We start from the raw sequence: 24905 nt of genomic DNA on the forward strand, positions 1-24905 counted from the left end.
AGGCTCGCACTCACTCACTCGCACGCACACATACGCATACAAGGACAAAGATCCCCCGTATAGCCTGTCAGACTGGGAGGGCAAGTGCTGTTAACGAGTAGTACCTACGACGGCCGGCACGGCACGCGAGGAGGGTTCGTGTGGCCAACACCACGTCCGGCCGCCTTTGTCTCCCCAAGTGGCGATGATTACACATCGCACAGAGTACTCGTTTTTGAGACTTGATTAGACCGAGGGGGAACCCCAGGACCGGTTAAGATAGTCACATGCACAGAGGCAGGCTCACACGCACACACGTGCGCGCACGATCAATCACGCACACCCACACATGTGCAATCACAAAAAGACAAAGATCCCCCGTATAGCCTTCACAGACTGCTGGGGCAAGTGCTGTTAGCGAGCACCTATGAAGGCCGAAACGGTACACGAGGGGGTGGGTGGCCAGCACCACGCCCGACCGCCTTTGTCTCCCCAGTGGCGATGTTTACACACCGCACCAGGTACTAATTTTAGGCTGAGTCGACCTAGGGAAGACCCACGACCGATTCAGATAATCGTCACTGGTGTTGGCCGCGAGCGGCAATCGAACCCCGGGACGCCAGGTTCGTAGCGCAAACCGCTACACTACCGCTCCCCACATGTGCAAGCGCACACTCTCGTGGACACCCACGCAGACACCCACACACGCACACACACGCACACTAACCATGCATACGCACGCGACACGGATGTATATACGTCTGCCTTTGGAGCTCGCGTGCACGTGACCGCTATGAGCAGCACCAGCACCACGAAACCATCGTCACCACCACCAGCACCACGAAACCATCGTCACTACCACCAGCACCACGAACCATTGTCACCAGCACCTCGGCACCATCGTCACCACCACGGCACCATCACCACCACCACCACGGCGCCGGTGGTGCCGTGGTGGTGGTGGTGACGATGACGATGATAACGACGCTCGTGATGGTGATGGCGACGATCGTGATGATTGCTGCCACGGATGTTTTACTGATGCGGGGTCTCGGTGGGGAGTCAATGCAGAGACGAGGCTGTGTTGCTGTCCGATAGCCTATGGGTTGTACGTCGTTCACAACTCGGTGGCCACGTTGCATCCCAAAGGACCGATGCATGTTTGTACGTCGAACTTCTTTCGCGCCGTACATAGCCAACCGTGATAATCGGCGGTTCTGTAGGTCGACTCAGCCTCAAATGAGGAGCCGGTGTGGTGTGTAAACGTCGCCACTGGGAATTAAAATTGAATTCACGCGTGCGTTCATGTTAATGGTAGTCAGTTTGAACATTTGTAAAAAAATATATGACATAACCAGATGTAGTTATTTGTTAAAATAATTATAACAATGTGTCCTGACTTTTGGGCCACCCTGTATATTGGCAAGACACAATTTTGACATCTGCCAGTAATTTCATTCAGCTAACCCATAACACCTGGGGCATGGCAATTGGCCCGCCACCAGCTTGCCTTGGACACTTTCCTGTGGCACCAACGTGCACCTAGCCTGGTACAAGCGCCGCGGGTTGACGTCACCGCCACTTGCTGGCGAATGACGGTCGTATATTGCTTTGTACGTGGGGCTGTAAGGGCAATGTATATGTATGCATTTGAGTGCATGTGTATGTATACGTACGGTGGGAAAGAAGTTCAACATGCATGTATGTATTTATGTTGTGTGTGTTCTTGCCTGTACTCATGAGATGGACTGAACTGCAAATCAGACGTTGAAGGACGTGTGGATGTGCGACTTTGATGATGACAACATTGTTTTAACGAACACACACGTACCGAATACAGACCCTCCCGTATAGCCTACGTAGACTCGTTGTGAGCGAGCACCCATTAGGTCGACTCAGCCTCAAATCATGCCAGAGTATTTATCTACCATGCCATTTAAGGCTGAGTGGATCTACATACGCAAAGACATACCCAGACACACACACGATGACAAATAAATACGTAAAACAGACACACGTTGATGATAAAACACATACAAAACAAACACGTTTAATACGCACGCAAACCGGGGTGACGTCGTCACTGCGTGCCAGGCTAGGTGTGCAAATATACGGGAAGCACACGAACAAAATACGCAGAGAGTCCGTGCAGCTTCCAGCAACACCTCTCAGTAGCACCCCCATCCGATGTCACAGTGGTACAGTCCCCGTGCCGCCCGCGAGAAACACGACTGGCACGTGTACACACCAGCCCCACGTGTATAGAACAACACACACACACAAGTCACGTGTACACACCAGCCCCACGTGTATAGAACAACACACACACACAAGTCACGTGTACACACCAGCCCCACGTGTATAGAACAACACACACACACAAGTCACGTGTACACACCAGCCCCACGTGTATAGAACAACACACACACACAAGTCACGTGTACACACCAGCCCCACGTGTATAGAACACACACACAAGTCACGTGTACACACCAACCCCACGTGTACAGAACAACACACACACAAGTCACGTGTACACACCAGCCCCACGTGTGTACAACAACAGACACAAGTCACGTGTACACACCAGCCCCACGCGTGTACAGCAACACACACAAGTCACGTGTACACACCAGCCCCACATGTGTACAACAACACAAGTCACGTGTACACACCAGCACCACATGTGTACAACAACACAAGTCACGTGTACACACCAGCCCCACGCGTGTACAACACAAGGCACGTGTACACACCAGCTCCACGCGTGTACAGCAACACACAAGTCACGTGTACACACCAGCCCCACGCATGTACAACACAAGTCACGTGTACACACCAGCCCCACGCGTGTACAACAACACACACAAGTCACGTGTACACACCAGCCCCACGTGTGTACAGCAACACAAGTCACGTGTACACACCAGCACCACGTGTGTACAGCAACAACACACAAGTCACGTGTACACACCAGCCCCACGCGTGTACAACAACACACACAAGTCACGTGTACACACCAGCCCCACGTGTGTACAGCAACAACACACAAGTCACGTGTACACACCAGCTCCACGCGTGTACATCAACACACACAAGTCACGTGTACACACCAGCCCCACGCGTGTACAACAACACAAGTCACGTGTACACACCAGCCCCACGCGTGTACAACAACACACACAAGTCACGTGTACACACCAGCCCCACGCGTGTACAACAACACACACAAGTCACGTGTACACACCAGCGACACGCGTGTACAACAACACACACAAGTCACGTGTACACAGCAGACCCGAAGGCGCACGATGCCAAGTGAGAATTCGTTTCGAAGAGCAATGCCCATTTATGGACATGCATCCGCCCGCCCTAATGCTCACTCTGCTACCCTGCCCCGAGCTCTGTTACTGCTGAGTAATAAAACCCAACGTCATTAGCGTGACAAAGTTTAATTAATTCGCTGCCCTATAAAACTCCCCGGTACCAGCCCGTCATAGGTACAGCGCGATGTGTGTGTGTGTTGTTTATATCTTCATCTGAACCACAAACATCACAATTCCAAGTGACTAATGTACCCACGTGATAATTCGGACAAAGGTATCAAGTCAGGGGCCGTCCATAAATGACGTCACGCGATTTTTGACGATTCCCCCTCGTCACAGGGCGTCACAAAAAGTCAGACCCCCCTCAAATATGACGTCACAAAGCTCTGCCTCCCCCCAAAAAATATATACGCTTCATATCGCTTTAAACTATTGTCATTGTAGTGCGTATTTAATGTGGCGCTGCACTCTGTTGTAGGAGAAAACATAAAAAAGTATATTGAATTAAGTAGAACGTGTCTATATTTATTTAAAGTTGGGCATTTTGATATGACGTCACATTTCTCAACCCCTCCCCCCTCGTCACACATCGTCACAAATGTCTGACCCCCCCCCCCCCCAGGTGCGTGACGTCATTTATGGACGGTCCCTAATGTACCCACGTGACAATTCGGACAAAGGTATCAAGCTGCAAGACTTATTCTAAAGTCGCGATGCCGGTGTGCGCACTCGTTCGCGACACTGGACTTGCCATCCAGAGATCGCCGGTTCGATGACACGGCAGTTGAATTTCTTGTCATTTTAAATTTTGATTTAAAGCTGGTGTCTACAAACTAAGTTGCCTCTGTGGTAGTAGTTACATTGGAGAAACCAAACGACATGTCTCGGATCGCATTCGTGAACACAAAGCAGACCTTAAACACGGTAGGACCAACACCTCGGCCGTGGCAGATCACTGTTTTAATTCAGTAGGCTCACATGACACTGACTTCTCCAAGACAGAGGTGCTTTGTAAGCCATCTGGCTACCATGAGAGATTCGTTCATGAGGCTATCCACATATACAAGCACAGAGACAATTTCAACCGAGAAGATGGATTCTGGCTTAGCAATCATTGGAAAGATTTGATAAACCATTTCAGGTCTTAATTGATTGTTCACGCTTATGGTGGCTTTCAGACAGCATACATTAATTTTTCGTCTCCCCCCTCCTCTTTTCAGAACATAGATGGACTAGTCCTTCTAAATAAACTGCCAAATCGCTGCGCGTGGCGCTGGCGTTTTTTATAAATAAATAAATAAACCGTTTAAAAATAAATTAATTAATGCGAACCGGCACACCTGATGGTCGAAACGTCGTGAGAATTTTTATAGTTTTATATATATTTTATTATTTTATTGTTTCCCTTCAACGTGACTTTACCGAAAGAGCTAAGATTATTCTTGTCATTTGTTTAAAAAAAAAAGCAGACACAAGCAAAAAAATCCGATGCAAAGATCCCCCGTATAGCGTTAACGGGCTGTTGGGACAAGTGCTGTTGGCAAGCACCTATGAGGGCAACACACACACACATATAACACGTGCGCTTGGCTCACGCAGTGACTCGTGCCAGGCTGACTGGGAACGTTAAGTGCCGTTTAGAATTCCCAGAACTTCCCAGGTAGCCTGAGGGTTGACGCTATGACGTGAAGCCATCGAAGGACTGCTCGAGCTCTCACAGCGCCTCCTGCTTCCCTGGCACTCGACCACTGCGCGCGTGACCATCACGTGAACATCACGTGACCATATCGTGGACATCACGTGACCATAACGTGAACATCACGTGACAATAACGTGAACATCACGTGACCATAACGTGAACATAATGTGAACATAACGTGACCATAACGTGAACATAACGTGGACATAATGTGAACATCACGTAAACATAACGTGAACATAACGTGAACATAACGTGAAAATAACGTGACCATAACGTGAACATAACGTGGCTATAATGTGACCATAACGTGAACATAATGCGAACATAACGTGACCATAATGCGAACATAACGTGACCATAACTTGAATACAACGTGACCATAATGTGAACATAACGTGACCATAACGTGAACATCACGTGACCATAACGTGAACATCACGTGACCATAACGTGCATCCGCCAGAGGCACGCATCATCATCATAATAAGCACGTGGCTTTGTTGGCCACGTGGGCAAAGCGAGGCGGCAAGCTCCCCTTTGCTTGCGTGCGTGCGTGCGTTTGTCCTTGTGGGACAAGGGACAAAGATGCCCCCCACGTGTAGCTGACACAGATTGTTGGGGCCAGGGCGGTTAGCCGGCACCTATTAAGGCCGGCAACGGCGCGTGGCCGAAATCACGCCCGACCGCGTTTTATGTTTTTATTATTTCCAATGCTGATGTTAATGCAGATATTCATTTAAGTCTGAGTCGACATAGGTGAGGCCCAGGAAACGTTTTCAAATATTTGATACTGATAGCTAACAACAATCTGGTAGAGGCTATACGGGCGGATCGTTGTCTATATCGTTGTGGGGGGAGCGGTGGGCCTATGGCGTAGTAGTTAGCGCGTTACACTACAAACGCATCAGTCCCAGTTCTATTCCTGGCCAAGGCTAACATCAGTGTCGAATGATCGTTAAAACGGTCTTAGGTCTCTATGAGAGGCGTCGTCTTTCTCTATTTAAGACCGGAAGCAGGTGGATTGCTTCACTCTTCTGCCAAATCGCCCAATGATGCTGGATGTAATTACCAGCGAAATGTCGTACTGCTCAAAATGAAAATGTTGTGGATTTACTCTCCAACACACCGGTGGGCTTAAGTAGTAAACTAATTGGCACGTTTTGTTTACATGACAAACCTTACTCGCTGTGTCGGGTGGTGGAGGGTCACGACACATTTATACGAACGCGATCGAACCCAAAAACCTTTATCATGAATCATTGATCGCGACAGCCTACGCGTTAAACTTATGTCTACTCAGCCTAAGGTGAGTATGCATATTGAACTTATTTAGCACCGTACGTAGCCGATCGTGCTAATCGGAGGTGCGGGAGGAGGACAACAAACTGAACACAAAAAGCAGTTCTATTTAGATTTAAAGGTGCATACTGTACACGACGGAAGTAGCTGAGCGATACATCATTCCGCGAAACATTCCCTGAACACGTGCGATACATGCGTACTGAGCAGCATACGTTTGCATATGCCGGTGTCACATCCAGGCCATATCTCCAATTGGAACATCGTACATGCACTGCTGGACTCGGGGCTCGCAATGCCATAAGCCATGGGGGTGACTTGACTATATTTCACCACGCTGCCTGGGGAAGGCAAAGGGTATATATATATATAAAATAATAAAATAACAATTAAAATGTATAAAGCACATTCCATGTTGGGATTCTAATGCGCATGGCATGAAAAGCAGGAAACACAAACAGAACCAGGACAACCGACCAAACTAAAGAGGGATGGCCACTTTAAAGAGATGGCTTTCACAGCAGACTTGAATCTATCTACCGACCCTGATTGCCTGACTTCAAGTGGCAAGGCGTTCCAAAGCTTGGCTGCCACGCAAACAAAAGCCCGAGCACCACAAGAGCGCGACCTGTAGACATGGGAGTGCTGAGCAGTTGGAGATCAGAAGATCTTAAGGACCTTGATGGAATATATAAATGTATTAGTTCCGGCAAGTAATGTGGGGTCAGCCGTTTTAAAACCATATACAGTGAGGGAAAAAAGTATTTGATCCCCTGCTGATTTTGTACGTTTGCCCACTGACAAAGAAATGATCAGTCTATAATTTTAATGGTAGGTTTATTTGAATAGTGAGAGACAGAATAACAACAACAAAATCCAGAAAAATGCATGTCAAAAATTTTATAAATTGATTTGCATATTAATGGGGGAAATAATTATTTGACCCCCTCTCAATCAGAAAGATTTATGGCTCCCAGGTGTCTTTTATACAGGTAACAAGCTGAGATTAGGAGCACTCCCTTTAAGAGTGTGCTCCTAATCTCAGCTCGTTACCTGTATAAAAGACACCTGTCCACAGAAGCAATCAATCAATCAGATTCCAAACTCTCCACCGTGGCCAAGACCAAAGAGCTCTCCAAGGATGCCAGGGACAAGATTGTCGACCTATACAAGGCTGGAATGGACTACAAGACCATTGCCAAGCAGCTTGGTGAGAAGGTGACAACAGTTGGTGCGATTATTTGCAAATGGAAGAAACACAAAAAAACTGTCAATCTCCCTCGGCCTGGGGCTCCATGCAAGATCTCATCTCGTGGAGTTGCAATTATCATGAGAACGGTGAGGAATCAGCCTAGAACTACATGGAAGGATCTTGTCAATGATCTCAAGGCAGCTGGGACCATAGTCACCAAGAAAACAATTGGTAACACACTACGCCGTGAAGGACTAAAATCCTGCAGCGCCCGCAAGGTCCCCCTGCTCAAGAAAGCACATATACATGCCCGTCTGAAGTTTGCGAATTAACATCTGAATGATTCAGAGGACAACTGGGTGAAAATGCTGTGGTCAGATGAGACCAAAATGGAGCTCTTTGGCATCAACTCAACTCGCCGTGTTTGGAGGAGGAATGCTGCCTATGACCCCGAGAACACCATCCCCACCGTCAAACATGGAGATGGAAACATTATGCTTTGGGGGTGTTTTTCTGCTAAGGGGACAGGACAACTTCACCGCATCAAAGGGACGATGGACGGGGCCATTTACCATCAAATCTTGGGTGAGAACCTCCTTCCCTGAGCCAGGGCATTGAAAATGGGTCGTGGATGGGTATTCCAGCATGACAATGACCCAAAACACACGGCCAAGGCAACAAAGGAGTGGCTCAAGAAGAAGCACATTAAGGTCCTGGAGTGGCCTAGCCAGTCTCCAGACCTTAATCCCATAGAAAATCTGTGGATGGAGCTGAAGGTTTGAGTTGCCAAACGCCAGCCTCGAAACCTTAATGACTGCAAAGAGGAGTAGGACAAAATCCCTCCTGAGATGTGTGCAAACCTGGTGGCCAACTACAAGAAACGTCTGACATCTGTGATTGCCAACAAGGGTTTTGCCACCAAGTACTAAGTCATGTTTTGCAGAGGGGTCAAATACTTATTTCGCTCATTAAAATGCATATCAATTCATAACATTTTTGACATGCGTTTTTCTGGATTTTTGTTGTTGTTATTCTGTCTCTCACTGTTCAAATAAAGCTGCCATTAAAATTATAGACTGAGCATTTCTTTGTCAGTGGGCAAACGTACACAATCAGCAGGGGATCAAATACTTTTTTCCCTCACTGTATGTTAACAGCATGATCTTAAAATCCACACCGATTTTATTTCTATAATGCCCTCTGATGCCCTCCGACTTAGCCCCACTGCCTGTAACAGCTGTTCTGCATGGGGGTCGCCCATCCATGCACTATCGAGGTTCCATCCTGCTTAGCTGTCTGAGATCCAACGGGATCGGGTGCATTGAGGGCGACTTTGGTGTCAGACAGCAACACCGCCCACAATTCTCACGTTGCTGTCGGCGTGCTCTAGAAATTGGGCTATCAACCATCAGGCCCTCAGGGACCAACCGCCACAAAGCCCTTAGCGAGTCAGCCTCCAAATCTATTCATCCTGCGGTAAGACGGATGTCCAATCGTGAGGCTCGTTCACGGAACAACAAAGACTCACGGTGCCTCACAAACGATTGTGGAGCGGCACTCATCCGAGCCAGAGTTGAACATTCCCAATTAAAATGACCGGGAGAACCCCATGCTTCGTCCAAATGATAGTACCACAAAGTGTCACTCATTTTGATGACCCAGTCGATTACCGATTGGGAATTCAACTCGCGACCTTCCAATTGAGAGTTTAGTGTTCTGACTGCAATGCTAACCACCGGGCAAAGACACCGCATGTGATACTGGTGCATGCGAGCAGTATAATTAAAGCAATTTACAGGTGTTTGTCAATCCACTGATGGATAAAAGCCACGCCATAGCGTGTCGGTCGTGGGGGTTGTTTGACCCTACTTCACCAGGCTGATCAGTGCAGGTTGGTGAAGAGGGTACCCAGAATATCGGTCACCAGGCCCGGAATCAAACTCAGGTTGCCGGCTTCAGGGTGCAGTGTGTGAACCCCTGCACCACTGTTCTACCGCGTACAGGGACAAGGGCATTAAAACGATAGCATCGCACCACCGGATAGACAGGTTCGGTCCTTTACTGGCAGGGAGTCTATTGACTCTTTATGAGTCAGAGCCTCTTTCTGGTGAAGATGTACGGATGCATGACCCCATTACAGCTTTGATCTCTGAAGCTTGGCAGTGTCTCTCAGCCCGAGCCAGCGAACGCATTCACGTATCTGTGAAAACTGTGCAACGGCGTGACCAGTGCACTGCACCGATGGGTCCACGAATTCACAAATGAACAAGTGCCTTCTTCATCATCATCGGCAAAAAAAATGTAATATAATTACGACTACTGCTATGTTTATTTTACCAGGTAAGACCCGCTGAGCTATTTCGCTCTCTTTCAGAAGCGACTTAGCCACAAATGATAGCTCAACGAAGTGGCTTATCACGTGGAAATGTATATCAGCAGTCAAATACTCTTGGTTCTAAATGTGGAGGGAAAACCCCGTAGGACGCAGAGAAAAATCCACGCGACCACGGGACTTTGCGGAACGCAGTTGTTGTGTTTTTTTTTTCCAGCGGTGTTTGAGCAACAAACATCTGGATTTGTTTCAAAGTCTCGGAGTTTCATCAGCACGGCGTGGCGTGATGTAGTTATGAGCATTGGGTGATGACCATTTCCACGTGTGGAAATTCCATATTCCAATGTATGTGCACGTGTCTCTCAGTGGCTTTGTCCATTAACCTTTTCTTGTGATAAAAGATAACAGGACAGAGCAAACATGCACACGTCATTGGGGTTTTTTTTACATTTAAATATATTCATTCAGGAGACAGGGAATGAAAAGGTGAAATTATATTAAATCAGCCCTTGTTATATCACAGCTGGATGAAGGCTTGCCATGCCACACTGGCAACGCGGGTTGTAATGGCTTTTATTTATCCAGCAAAACCTGAACCAGGAGGGCCTTCTAATGGAATATTTGGCCAATTTCACCTATGAGCAGCAAAAATAGAACTGCATAAGTGCCGTAATGTATCTCCTAATAGGAAGCTACACTTGTGTGTGTGTGTGAAGGGCTGTGTGGTGACATTTTGCATACCATACTATGAATCGGGTGACCCGGGTTTCATTCCACAGCCACGGCTAACATCAGTGGCGAGTGATATTTGCAATAGTCATGTGCCTTCGCTGCATCCACTGAGCCTCAAGTAAGTACCCGGACCAGTGCGTAAACGTCACCACCGTCTTGGTGCTCGCGAACAGCACTTGCCCCCAGCGAGCTATGCAGACCGCACAGGTGGAACGATGTCTTTGTTTTGTAGCCATGAAACAGCCCTAGACCGGAAATGCGTTTTTTTTTTCCATAGGGAGGAGGCGGGGGTAGCTCAACGAAGTTCTCACAAACGACTTGTCCACGAAGTTCCCACAAACGATAGCTCAGCGAAGTTCCCACAAACGATAGCTCCACGAAGTTCCCACAAACGATAGCTCCACGAAGTTCCCACAAACGATAGCTCAACGAAGTTCTCACAAACGATAGCTCAACGACGTTCTCACAAACGATAGCTCAGCGAAGTTCCCACAAACGATAGCTCCACGAAGTTCCCACAAACGATAGCTCAGCGAAGTTCCCACAAACGATAGCTCCACGAAGTTAACACAAACGATAGCTCAACGAAGTTAACACAAACGATAGCTCCACGAAGTTAACACAAACGATAGCTCAACGAAGTTCCCACAAACGATAGCTCAGCGAAGTTCTCACAAACGATAGCTCCACGAAGTTAACACAAACGATAGCTCCACGAAGTTAACACAAACGATAGCTCAACGAAGTTAACACAAACGATAGCTCAACGAAGTTCTCACAAACGACTTGTCCACGAAGTTAACACAAACGATAGCTCAACGAAGTTCCCACAAACGATAGCTCAGCGAAGTTCTCACAAACGATAGCTCCACGAAGTTAACACAAACGATAGCTCCACGAAGTTAACACAAACGATAGCTCCACGAAGTTAACACAAACAATAGCTCAACGAAGTTAACAGAAACGATAGCTCAGCGAAGTTCTCACAAACGATAGCTCCACGAAGTTCTCACAAACGATAGCTCAACGAAGTTCTCACAAACGATAGCTCAACGAAGTTCCCACAAACGATAGCTCAACGAAGTTAACACAAACGATAGCTCAACGAAGTTCTCACAAACGATAGCTCAGCGAAGTTAACAGAAACGATAGCTCAGCGAAGTTCTCACAAACGATAGCTCAGCGAAGTTCTCACAAACGATAGCTCCACGAAGTTCTCACAAACGATAGCTCAACGAAGTTAACACAAACGATAGCTCAACGAAGTTCTCACAAACGATAGCTCAACGAAGTTAACAGAAACGATAGCTCAGCGAAGTTCTCACAAACGATAGCTCAGCGAAGTTCTCACAAACGATAGCTCAACGAAGTTCTCACAAACGATAGCTCAACGAAGTTAACACAAACGATAGCTCAACGAAGTTCTCACAAACGATAGCTCAACAAAGTTAACAGAAACGATAGCTCAGCGAAGTTCTCACAAACGATAGCTCAGCGAAGTTCTCACAAACGATAGCTCCACGAAGGTCTCACAAACGATAGCTCCACGAAGGTCTCACAAACGATAGCTCAACGAAGTTCCCACAAACGATAGCTCAGCGAAGTTCTCACAAACGATAGCTCAGCGAAGTTCTCACAAACGATAGCTCCACGAAGTTCCCACAAACGATAGCTCAACGAAGGTCTCACAAACGATAGCTCCACGAAGTTCTCACAAACGATAGCTCAGCGAAGTTCTCACAAACGATAGCTCAACGAAGTTCTCACAAACGATAGCTCCACGAAGTTCCCACAAACGATAGCTCCACGAAGTTCTCACAAACGATAGCTCAACGAAGTTCTCACAAACGATAGCTCAACGAAGTTCCCACAAACGATAGCTCAACGAAGTTAACACAAACGATAGCTCAACGAAGTTCTCACAAACGATAGCTCAGCGAAGTTCTCACAAACGATAGCTCAGCGAAGTTCTCACAAACGATAGCTCCACGAAGGTCTCACAAACGATAGCTCCACGAAGGTCTCACAAACGATAGCTCAACGAAGTTCCCACAAACGATAGCTCAACGAAGTTCCCACAAACGATAGCTCAACGAAGTTCTCACAAACGATAGCTTAACGAAGTTCTCACAAACGATAGCTCAACGACGTTCTCACAAACGATAGCTCAACGACGTTCTCACAAACGACTTGTCCACGAAGTTCTCACAAACGATAGCTCAACGACGTTCTCACAAACGATAGCTCCACGAAGTTCTCACAAACGACTTGTCCACGAAGTTCTCACAAACGATAGCTCAACGACGTTCTCACAAACGATAGCTCCACGAAGTTCTCACAAACGACTTGTCCACGAAGTTCCCACAAACGATAGCTCAACGACGTTCTCACAAACGATTTCTCCACGAAGTTAACACAAACGCTGCCCGGTGCGCTGCACAGTCGAGCCTTTTCGTGTTGACCAATATTCTCCATTCAAAGACAAATTCTGTCATTACAATTCAGGCTGCACCGCGCCTGATGAATGCTAAACGTGCCCCACGTGACGTAAGAGAGCGCTGATCCAAATTACGATCGAGATATCATCCGGGTGTTTGTGTCTGTGTGTGTGAGTGTGTTCATGTGGGGAGCGGTGGTGTAGCGGTTAGCGCTCTGCGCTATGAACCCAGCGACCCCGGTTCGTGTCTCGCTCACGGCCAACATCCGTGACAATTATCTGAACCGGTCCCGGGCCTCCCCTAGGTCGACTCAGTCTCAAATGAGTACCTGGTGCGGTGTGTAAACATCGCCACTGGGGAGACAAAGGCGGTCGGGCGTGGTGCTGACCACCCACCCCCTCGTGTCCCGTTCCGGCCTTCATAGGTGCTCGCTAACAGCACACGCCCCTACAGTCTGTTACAGGCTACACGGGGGATCTTTGTCACGTGACATAGAGATCGCTGATCCAAATAACGATTAAGATCTTCCGTGTAGCTGACGCAGAGAGCTTCTCTCTGCGTCGCGCGGAACATGTTTGGCAATCATCCGGCGCGTGTAGTGTCCAACGGCTTCACTTCGTATTCCAAGTGGAAGAGACTGGTAAACGTGAAAAAGACGTGTTTACAGAGAGTGCTCAATTGTAGGTTGTCCCGAGGAGCAGTTTGGACAACGCTGGGATGTAGAGCCTGTCGATGTAAAGGCGGAGCCCTGGAATTTCTGGCTCTTGTTCATGGCACTGCATGGGGGAAAGGGCTCCACTAGAGGGAGATCTCATGAGACCTACGCGTTGTTGCCACCACGTGCCAACTCCTGATCGACTGACCGTGCTATAACTCTCTGTGCTGAAACGTCGACAGAGGCAGGGGATCAAACCGGTGATTCCCGTGACGGCGAGACCAGCGCGCGCGAGCCATCGTCCTCCGAGGGCAGCTCCACATGTGGAGTCTATGTTCGCAAGATTTCCGAAGAAGGCCGACTGATCTATTTATCAACAAAGAACAACCCGCTGCCTTGAAACATTACCCAACGGTGCGTACATTTGATTCATTTACAACGTTGTCTTTGATCATGATTGAGGCGATACATAATTTTAATTTATATTTCCCTATGCGTGTGCACACGCCCCTTCGTTTGCAGAATACAGATCACCCTCGAACATCCGCTCCTCCGAGACCGGAGCAAAAGCGACGAGTGGGACCGCGCACATTGCAACTGTAATAGCACATCTACACGATAATGAATGGAGAGAACATACTTTACACATGAATGGGCATCCATCCCATCACAGGATGGAATAGATTGGAGGCTGACTCGCGAAGGGCTTTGCAGTGGTGGTCCCCAAGGACCTGAGGGTTGATAGCCCATTTGTGTGGAGCGCGGGCAGCCAACGTGAGAATTGAGGGTGGCGTGCTGCCTTGCCACCAAATGGCCCGGTCTCGTGGGAGCGCGGAAAACTCAGCAGGGGGTTTGAGACTAAACCCATCATGGCAAAAGCTATCGAGTGAGTTTGCAGGCGGTGCGACCACACGACCAGGGCCCACGGGGCAAGCAAGGGCCCCGGCCAGCCTTGGCTACGAAGAGAGGAGAAATTGAACCAGTTGATAGGGAGGGAGGGAAAGAGGGAGGGAGGGAGGGGCATTTCATTTATTGCACCGTGGCCCAGACCGACAACGCGAGTTAACGCTCGCGTTGGGGGACCAACGGGGCCTGCCGTCGGTGTGGCCAGGAGATGACAGGAGGGTCAAGGATACTTTAATGTCTCTGTGCGGAGCTCGGAGTGTCACCATCCCTCTTGCAATTGGTTTCCTCCCACATGCCCTGCGTCCTAATGCAGGACCCCCATTCCGAAGAGTCTTGAGACTCGGCGAGGCTTTCGAGAGCAAATAATTGGCACTATTATAAATAATATGAATTGTTAGCATGATAGCTAAGGGCATTATTAGTATTATTCGTGCACACGCGTCGGTTTGAGTAAAGCCTTGCTCTGCTGATGAGATAATAGATGCTGAAACTATTCCACTGTCGACCGATCCTGTTGAAATCATGCACTCCCCGAAGGCTATCTGTCTGGTCGGATGTGTACAAGTACTTTTTATTTTTAGCGTGCAGAGACAACTATTTGAAGGAAGTCGTATTGTCCGCTCAGCGATGTCCTTGCTTCTATTCTCCACAAGCACGCGAATGAATTATTCCGTCTGACGTCTTTCCACGAGTCGGTGTTAATCTTCCGCACAAATTCAACAATCCGCGGCTGTCCCGCCACCTCTACGGCGCAAGGTAAACCTGCTTCATCCATTCAACCTGACTGCCGAGTCCCCGTTCCGAAAATAATACACGCTGCACAATATCCTCGCAATCAGAATCTTCATTTGTACTGGAGGACTGAGCGACAGGGCTCTTCACTGCTGCCCAGGAGGAGGTCCTCGTGCAGACCTCAGTCTCTGGCCGCTGCTTCACAGGTCCCCAAAGCAAAGACAGGATCTATAGGGATTCTGGGCCCATCGCTGTACGTATGTCTGTTGAACTTTTTTTTTCCCACCGTACATGGCCAACCGTGCTGATCGGAGGTTCGGGGGTATGCACCACAAACTCAACACAAAAAAAAAACAGTTCTTAAGAAATGAGTTTTCGATCTAGATGGTGATTTAAAAGTGTCATAGCTCCAGCGGCTTCCTAATATGTGAAGGCAGAGGCGTTCCAGAGGGCCGCAGAACCGCATCTGAAAGCGCCACGCGATGCGGTGACCGCCGCATTTTGTTCGATGTCAGCTGCGAGGATGAGCGGAGTTCGCGTGGTGGTTTATGCTCCTTTACGAGATCAGCGAGGTATTGTGGTTCATTTGTGTCTGCTGCGCAGGCAGCCACGAGGAAGGCCGATAAGAAGGTTTCCACATCAGCAGCAGGAGGCTGCTCCCGGCGACGACAGGGCGATTCATCTGCCCAAGCGTCACCGCGATTAATCAGCGCCCTGTGTGCACAGACGGTGTGTAATATGTACACACGACACAGACGGTGTGTAATATGTACACACGACACAGACGGTGTGTAATATGTACACACGACACAGAGCGAAAGTTTATGGCACCCAGGGTAGCTCAATGAGCCCCCGACCCCCACCCTGATTCGTGAATAAATAGCGACGTTATCTTTCGATTAGCTGCCGTTATAGTATTGTCTTATATCACTGCAACCTCTCTCATCTGCGCAGTTCAATCCCGCCTGGGTATGTATCGCTATCGTTTCATCTCGCTGCATAGGTCTCTATATATCTGGCGTCTGTATCTCTTCTGTCGTTTCACGAGAGTTCAAAAACAATAAAGTAAAAATGTTGGGCCCTAAAATTTTCATTTTTTTTCGGGCTTCAAATGGGCCAGCACCACCACTGCCAGCATGCATGTCCATGATGTGTAGGGGATGTATGTTGAACTTCTTGCGTACCGCACGTAGCCAAACGTGCTAATCGGTGGTGTAGGGGATGTTGATAGTTGCAGAGGTGCATAGAGGACTCTGACCTTAATAGGTGTTCGCTAACAGAACTTATTCCTACAGTCTCCAAGGCTGCAAGGGGAAGTATGTGGAGCATGGTGCTGGCCACCTACCCCCTCGTGTGAGCCGTGCCGGCCTTCATAGGCGCTACTCGCGAACAGCACTTGCCCCAGCAGGCTGTTAAGGCTATACGGGGGGGGGTCTTTGTCTTTGTGAGTATACAGTGTGTGGCTATATATACAAACAGCAGTGCATCGCGTCCCACTGTATCCATCCTTGCCAAATGCACCGGGGCATTTGAGGTCATAAATCACCCTCCTTTATTAGCGCCATGGGATTCGTATTTCAAAGCGGAGAGAGGGTCCTGACAGCCCATCTGCTGGCCGGTGTTCATCCTCAATTTGAAGCACACACACACGCGCACACACACGCGCACACACACGCGCACACACACGCACACACGCGCACACGCACACACACACACGCACGCACACACACGCATATACACACACACAAGCGCGTGTATATGCACGGCATATACGTAGACACACTTACTGGCATTCCACGTGTCCACGTGCATTTGCGTACGATACATGCAAAACGCATTCGCACAGACGCATACGCGTCACCCACGTACGCGTGAACGAGTGTGAACAAACACATCGAGAGACAGAACGCCTCCCGTTTACATATCTTTTCCTCCACATACAATGGCGCAATAATGTTTTTTTTTTTCCACACATCCCGGCAGCCACTCGGACTTCTGGGCAGCTGCGCACTTTCAGCAGCGTTGGTGCGAGCAAGCCCGACGCGGCTGATGAGACACCGAGGGTTGAAACCGGCCCATCGTTTGCTCGTCTCGGCGTTCCTTTGAGCCTCCTCTGCCACAGTTGGTGCAAAGAGGGCCCACAGGGCGAGTTGGTCCACGGCAGGAAGGAAGGATGGGGCTTCGCGGGAGTGGTATGATGATGGCACGGTGGCGAGCTGCTAACTAACCTCGCCTGGTATACAGGCGATCGTGGGTTCGAGCCCTACCCTGACGCCTTGTGTATTTGGAGTTTGCGTGTCTCTCTGTCTCTGTGGTCGCGTGGATTTTTATCCGGGTCCTCCGGTTTCAGTTTAGTTTTAGTTTCCTTGATTAGGTATGGCCCTGTGAGCCATGCGGCTCTTTGCTTCAGCTGGGATTCAACTGGAGACCCTGGATAGAAGCCACGCATTCCGTGTCAGTTTCATTTATTAGGTATGACCCTGTGAGCCATGCGGCTCTTGACTCGGGTGCAACCGCAACAAACAAAAACACGAACAAGAAGCATCTTAAAGTGACTACGCGTAACAGAAAAATCCAGGAAAAACATCAAAGTTTGTCCCTCCACATTTAGAACAAACGTGCGCTAAGAGTATTTGGCTTATATTTATTTCCACGTGATAAGCCACTTCGGTGAGCAATCATTTGTGGCCAGGTCGCTTCTGAAAAATAGCTAAATAGCTCATTGGCCCTTACCTGGTAAAAATAGATGGTTTAATTGTTTAGTTTCTAATGACGTGCAGGGCTCGGTGTTTTTCGAAATGCTGCTGCTGGGCTGGCTCGGAGTAGGGATTTTCGGTGTAAGGCCCTATCACTAGAGTTCCCAGGTATATGCCTATCCATAATAAATATATATTATTGTATTATAATCATATAATAATAATAACAAAAACGTGACATAATAAGGCGGGATGACTGTGGGATGCTAACATTCCGAGACCAGCGTTCAGATGCGCTTCTGCGGCCGTCTGGAACGCTCTTCTTTCCGATATTAGGAAGCCACGTGAGCTATGATGCACTATTAAATCACCTAGATTGACAAACAAATTTCTTCAGAACTGCTTCTTCTTCTTGTTGTTGTTGTGTGTTAGTTTGTTGTGTCCTTCCCCCGCACCTCCGATTAACGCGGTTGGCTACACGTACGGCGCGAAACAAGTTCAACATACACACACAAACAAAGACAAAGATCCCCCATATAGCCTTAACAGACTGTAGGGGCAAGTGCTGTTAGCGAGCACCTATTTACACACAAACACACACGCGTAAACGTGCATGGTGCGCGTGGTATTAGCTGCACGTTCCGCACTGCACCACCGTGGTGGCGGCGCTGCCCGGCTGATTTGTATGAGCGCGGCACGCAGCTGACGCCGAGCGAATGCGACTCACGGCGCTCAAGGACAGGGGGTACGAACAGGACAACGACGATGATGATGATGGTGGTGGTGCGTGCTTGATGATGTATGGAGGCAGATGATGATGATGATGGTGCGTGCATGATGATGTATGGAGGCAGATGATGATGGTGTGTGCATGATGATGTATGGAGGCAGATGATGATGATGGTGGTGTGTGCATGATGATGTATGGAGGCAGATGATGATGGTGTGTGCATGATGATGTATGGAGGCAGATGATGATGGTGGTGGTGTGTGCATGATGATGTATGGAGGCAGATGATGATGGTGTGTGCATGATGATGTATGGAGGCAGATGATGATGATGGTGGTGCGTGCATGATGATGTATGGAGGCAGATGATGATGATGATGGTGGTGGTGTGTGCATGATGATGGTGGTGCGTGATGATGTTGGTGCGTGCATAATGATGATCATCATGATCATGATGGATGGATGATGGTGGTGGCTCACGAAGGCTGATGATTAGACTACTGGTGCATAATACATGATTGTGATGCCGATGTGGCTGCGGCTACTGTTGTAGCTTCTGCTGCTGATGGAGATGATGATCGATAGAGATTGATTATCGTGGTGCATGCGATTAACATTTTGTTAATCGCATTTTGTTAATCGCATTTTGTAAAAATGTTAATGCTGCATAACATTAAGGAGGTACATCAAGAAGATGGTGATGATACAGTATATAAAGGATGAAGATTATTCTAGTGGCATTTTAACAATGCGTGATAATAATGATGATAATGATGATGATAACATTGATGATGATGATGATAATGATGAAGATGATAATGATGATGATAATGATGATAATGATAATAATGATGACAATGATGATAATGATGATAATGCTGACGATAATGATGATAATAATGATGATAATGATGATGATAATGATGATATTGATGATAATAATTATGATAATGATGATAATGATAATGATGATAATGATGATGATGATAATAATGATAATGATGATAATGATGATAATGATAATAATGATCATGATGATAGTGATGATAATGATGATGATAATGATGATGATAATGATGATAATGTTGATGATGATAATGATAATTCTAGATTTAAAGCTTTCGTGACTGCAAGGATCCATACTCTTTGGTTCTATTCGGTAAAGTCACGTAAAAAACAACAAAAAATAAAAAAAATTCACGACGTTTTGGCCACAACACAAGTGGCCTTCATCAGGTGAAGGGACCAGACTGTCTAGAGGACAGCGCTGGAGTGAACACAGCCAAGCTCAGACCGCGACCTTTAAGCTGTGTGAGAGGAAGCAGAGCGCCTTGACAAAGGAATTAGCATAAAAATTAGCATTTAATTGGCGGACTTAGCATGATGAACGATGTACAGGAGGGGAGCATATGCAGACCAGCGAGGGGGGGAGGGTAGGGGGGAGTTTACATATTGATGGTGTGAAAAGGGAATTTAAGCAGCTGCGAAAGTTTGGGATACCACTACTTGAAAAAATATACTGTACCATTGAAAATTTGTTTAATGTTTGGTTTGATTCAGAACATCTTTCCAATGGTTGCTTCATTTGAAACCATCCTCTCGGTTGAAATTGTGTCTGAATTGCCTCGTGAACAAATCTCTGATAAAAACCCGTGGGTTTGCAAAGAACCTTGGTACCGGAGAAAATTATATCGTGATCACCCACAGTGTTGTAACAGTGATCAGCTACGGCAGAAGAATTCATTCTGCCGTGTTTCAAATCTGATTTGTGTTCGCGAATTCGGTCAGAGACATGTCGTTTCGTCTCCCCGATATAGCAGTCACCACAGGTGCAAATCAATTTGTAAACTCCGGGGTACTGTAAGTCAGGAATGACATCCTTCACGGAAGGGATCAAGTCACGGATTTTGTGTACTGTATTGAACCGGACCAGGATCTTGTGTTTGTTTAGAATTTTGGAAATCGTTTAGTAACGCCTGCTATATATGGTAGTGTGATGGTTTTGATCGGAGTATCAAGTGGTTGTTTCTGTATGGAGGGAGAAACAGCTTGGCGGATGGTACGGTCAGAGTATCCATTCCTTTTTAGGGCCAGATGTACATGTTTTAATTCACTGGTCAGGTGACAGAACATCCAAGAATGGCAGCTTGCCATCTTTCTCCACTTCCATGGTTAATTTGATGGCGGGGTGTCTGGAATTAATGCGGTCTAGGAAAAGGTTCAAAGCCGGGAGGCCATGTGGCCAAATGACGAAAGTGTCGTCTACATATCTCTTCCACAGGGAAGGTCTGAGGGTGGAAGTCTGGATGGCGTCTGATTCAAATTTCTCCATTAAAATATTGGCTATCACTGGTGACAAGGGGGATCCCATGGGGGTACCCTCATTTTGTTTGTAGAAGGAGTCATTCCAAGTAAAGTAGGTATTGTTGAGGCAGTGCCTAACCAGTGCAGGTGTATCGGGGTCTAGTCCATGTTGGACCAAATTTTCAATTATTTCAATGGTATCAGGTACTGGGACCTTGGTGAACAAAGAGACCACATCGAAGCTGACAAGGATATCGTCAGTACAACGTCTTTGACGTTGCACTGACGATATCCTTGATGATAATGATAATAATGATGATAATGATGATGATAACGATGATGATAATGATGATAATGTTGATGATAATAATGATAATAATGATGATGATAATGTTGATGATGATAATAATGATGATGATAATGATGATGATAATGATGATACTGATGATAATGATGATGATAATGATGAAAATAATGATGATAATGATGAAAATGATGATGCATCTGGTGATGGTAATCCTCATCATGGACGTTTGATGACGAAGGGGTCATGGTGGTCGGGTTATTGAACTCGTGATGATGATTATAGGGAAAGGAAAATGATAATGCACGATCATCATAATCGTCCATGATCAATTCACTGCTGCACCCTGAGAACGTGGTTGTACTTAGTTGACGATGATCGTATATACTTAATTAATGTATGTTGAACTTATTTTGCACCGTATCTAGCCAACCGTGCTAATGCCAATGTACATATGATGATGCTGGCTAGCGTTGTGGTGGATACATTAAAATCACTGCCAGTATTTGATAAAGATGCAACTGATGACGATGGCAATCATCTCCATTACAAAGATCCCCCGTGTAGCCTTAACAGACTTTGTGGTCAATTGCTGTTAGCGACGACCTACCGGCACAGCACACGCGGGGCTGGGTGGTCAGCACCAAGTCCGGCCGCCTTTGTCTCCCCAGTGGCGATGTTTCTACACCACACAAGGTACTCACGTGAGGATGAGTCAACCTAGGGGAGGCCCAGGACCGGTTCAGAAATCGTCATTTTGTGTTCGTGTTCGCGAGCGGGAATCGAACTCGGGTTGGGCTGGTTCGAAGCGCAGCGCGCTAACCACTGTGCCACCGCTCGACTACACCACTGCCCACACACGCACGTGGCTCATGACTTTGTGGAGACCGCACGCGGACCGCATTGCACCTGAGCCACGGCTGAGAGGCGACCGCGCTCTGCGCCGGGACTGTGGCTGATAAATGACTCTGGCTGTGAAGTCCCCCAAATGCAGAAGGCACTTCTACCCAAGGTGAACATTCAGGGAGCATAACTTACGCAGTTGACACTTTTAGAAATAATTAAAAAAAGCGAACTTCTTAAAAAAAAGATCTGGCATGGGCGTGTATTGCACTTCTGCTGTTATCGCCCCAGGTCTCCTTTGCTAAGGCGACCTCTATCTCAATGGGCTGTCACCTGGTTATAAACGGTGGCCACTGATTGAGTGGGGTGGGGAGGAAAAAACTAATCTGGGAAGGAATTATTTTTTGAGCATCTGTTATGGACGTAGTTTTAGATGTGAATTGAGTGCTTCTTCGTTCTCATCGTGTTGTGTGGATTTTTTTTTTACTTTAAAATTGGAATGAGCTTCGTGTCTAAATTTGGCTAGATACGTTTTTCAATAGGAAATTTAATTAATAACATCGCATTAATTATTTTATATTGCAGCCTGACATTTTCTAATATAGATTTTTTTTCATGTTAGAATTACAATTGCTATATTTTTTTTAATATGGAAAGGTTTTCTGTTTAATTTTCACAAATTGGAATAAGACAATTAAAATGGCAAAATGAATTACAATATAAACGATATGCATGAATAATACATTCATTGTGTAAATAATTTATATCTAAAATGCATGTCATGGCCAATACCACCACAAGTCAGTGCCTCTCTCTTCAAGCAAGCAATAGGGCAATGCACATCTGTCCAACGCCCTGTGCCATTCCACATTCTCATGGCAGGGAGTAGTCGTTAATCGGTTGACCACTGCTGACTTCCCACAACGTGATATCCGTGATAGGCCTGGTCAACCCCTGACGGGATTTCAACTCGCAACCCACTGACTGAATCGGCCGCTCTGGCAACAGCCCCGCCTCGTCAGATAATTGTTAATTAGCGTTAAATTCCTCCCGATAAAGTTCCACAATGATCCCAACTTCGTAAGATCTCAGAAGCCTGATCTGAACTTGCATGGGCAACCGTCGGAGCTTGCAAGCCGTTGTAGGCAAGAGACTGCTAGGTGTTGGACGGGGAGATGCCAGTGATGAGCGTTACTCCCTCGTATGTTTTGATTATAGTGTGCTGATCTTTAAAGGTGTATTGAAAAATGTTGATACTGCTACTGATACTCCTGCTGTTATGGAGTGACTCATGTAGCCAGCTATGGCTGCAAAGTTTGGTCGTACATGTTATATATATCGTTTATTGTTAAATTTGAATCACAGTTCCTATGATCACCGTTACATTGTTTTTTATAGCTTTATTTTGGTGATTTTGAAAACTTTTGGTTTCTCCATATTTGTTTGTTGTAGTACAGAGTTAGCCTGATAACTTCAATCTAAATTGTCTTATGCTTGTTATTGTTTGACTTGCATCCCACTGAGATTTTTGCACACAGCGTTGAAATACGGTGTATTTTGTGGACAAACTTTGCTGTTTTTTCCAGGATTTATCTGTTGCGTGTAGTCACTTTAAGATGTTCCTTGTTCGTGTTTTTTGTTTTGTTGCGGTTGCACCCGAGTCAAGTGCCGCATGGCTCACAGGGTCATACCTAATAAATGCAACTGACACTGAATGCGTGGCTTCTATCCGGGGTCTCCAGTTGAAACCCAGCTGAAGCACACCAACGGCTTGATGGCATTACACAAACATCCCGATGCACTGATGCACTGGTGCACTGGAAATACCTGGCGTGCGTGTATGCGAGTCACGTGTGCACATGTATGTATGTTGAACTTATTTCGCACCGTACGACGCCAACCGTGCTAATCGGAGGTGTAAAAGTCTGCCGACAGCAGGGGGCTCGGCAATAACAAGAAGAGCCAATTTCTTTTTCGAATGCGGTAACAAAGAAAACAACAACAACAACAACTCACTATTGCAAGAGCCGCAATGCAATGTGTATACGAGACGGTGGGTCCTTAATAAATATACGGTCACGAATTAGTCCTTAAAGAGCCGCACGTAGCTCCGCAGCTGCAGGTTGCCGGCCCCTGGCTCTACACGAGGCGAGCAGTGGGGTAGCTGCTACCGCGAGCGAAATTGTCGTAGCCACTGGCCACACAAAGTGCGCCACGTAACCACTGACAGGCGTGGAGAAGTGGTGGTGATGGTGGTGGGGTGCAGTACTGGATTACACTGTGTAACATTTTTTTGATATATTTTTTTAGTTCCTGGGTAGTAAGTGTTATTTTCTAATTGCTTATGCCTCAAAAGTACAGAAAATGGATATTATTCCCCACAAACTTTGCTTTTGTGACCAGGGCAGTGATATTTAGAAATTTACCCATTTTCCAGAACATTCCAGATAGATTCAGTGCTGAGTAAACATGGAGTAACTTCTAGAACATTCTAGACCTTTTAATAATATAAATAGTAATAATACAGGGGCCTTAAGCCCACCAGTTCAGTTTAGTTCCAGCTGCCAAAGTGGATACATATCTGCATTTTTCTGAGATGGCATCAAGAGGCTGCAAGCAGACGCATTTTTCTATGCCTGCGGCCAATTTATCAAGATGAGGAGTCGGAGAACGGTTAAAGCACTTATTTATTTCTCCAACGCACAGCAACACTCGTTCCAAAACCAACCCTGAACA

At 47.0% G+C, this 24905-nt stretch overlaps 1 long non-coding RNA gene across 2 annotated transcripts; it reads left to right on the forward strand.

Annotated features, from left to right (window-relative positions):
• Nucleotides 1-172: 172 nt before the first annotated feature.
• Nucleotides 173-19756, forward strand: LOC142929169 (uncharacterized). Of its 2 annotated transcripts, XR_012945379.1 has the most exons (4): nucleotides 173-602; nucleotides 13898-14069; nucleotides 14178-16022; nucleotides 17277-19756. It is a non-coding gene; the product is annotated as an uncharacterized LOC142929169 (long non-coding RNA). The 2 variants fall into 2 exon arrangements; XR_012945378.1 differs by lacking the exon at nucleotides 17277-19756 and having other exon boundaries at nucleotides 14178-17267.
• Nucleotides 19757-24905: the final 5149 nt, after the last annotated feature.

Source organism: Petromyzon marinus, chromosome 26, assembly GCF_048934315.1.
Source record: "Petromyzon marinus isolate PM22_M1 ecotype Great Lakes invasive population chromosome 26, UKy_Petmar_22M1.pri1.0, whole genome shotgun sequence".
Lineage (NCBI taxonomy): Eukaryota > Metazoa > Chordata > Hyperoartia > Petromyzontiformes > Petromyzontidae > Petromyzon > Petromyzon marinus.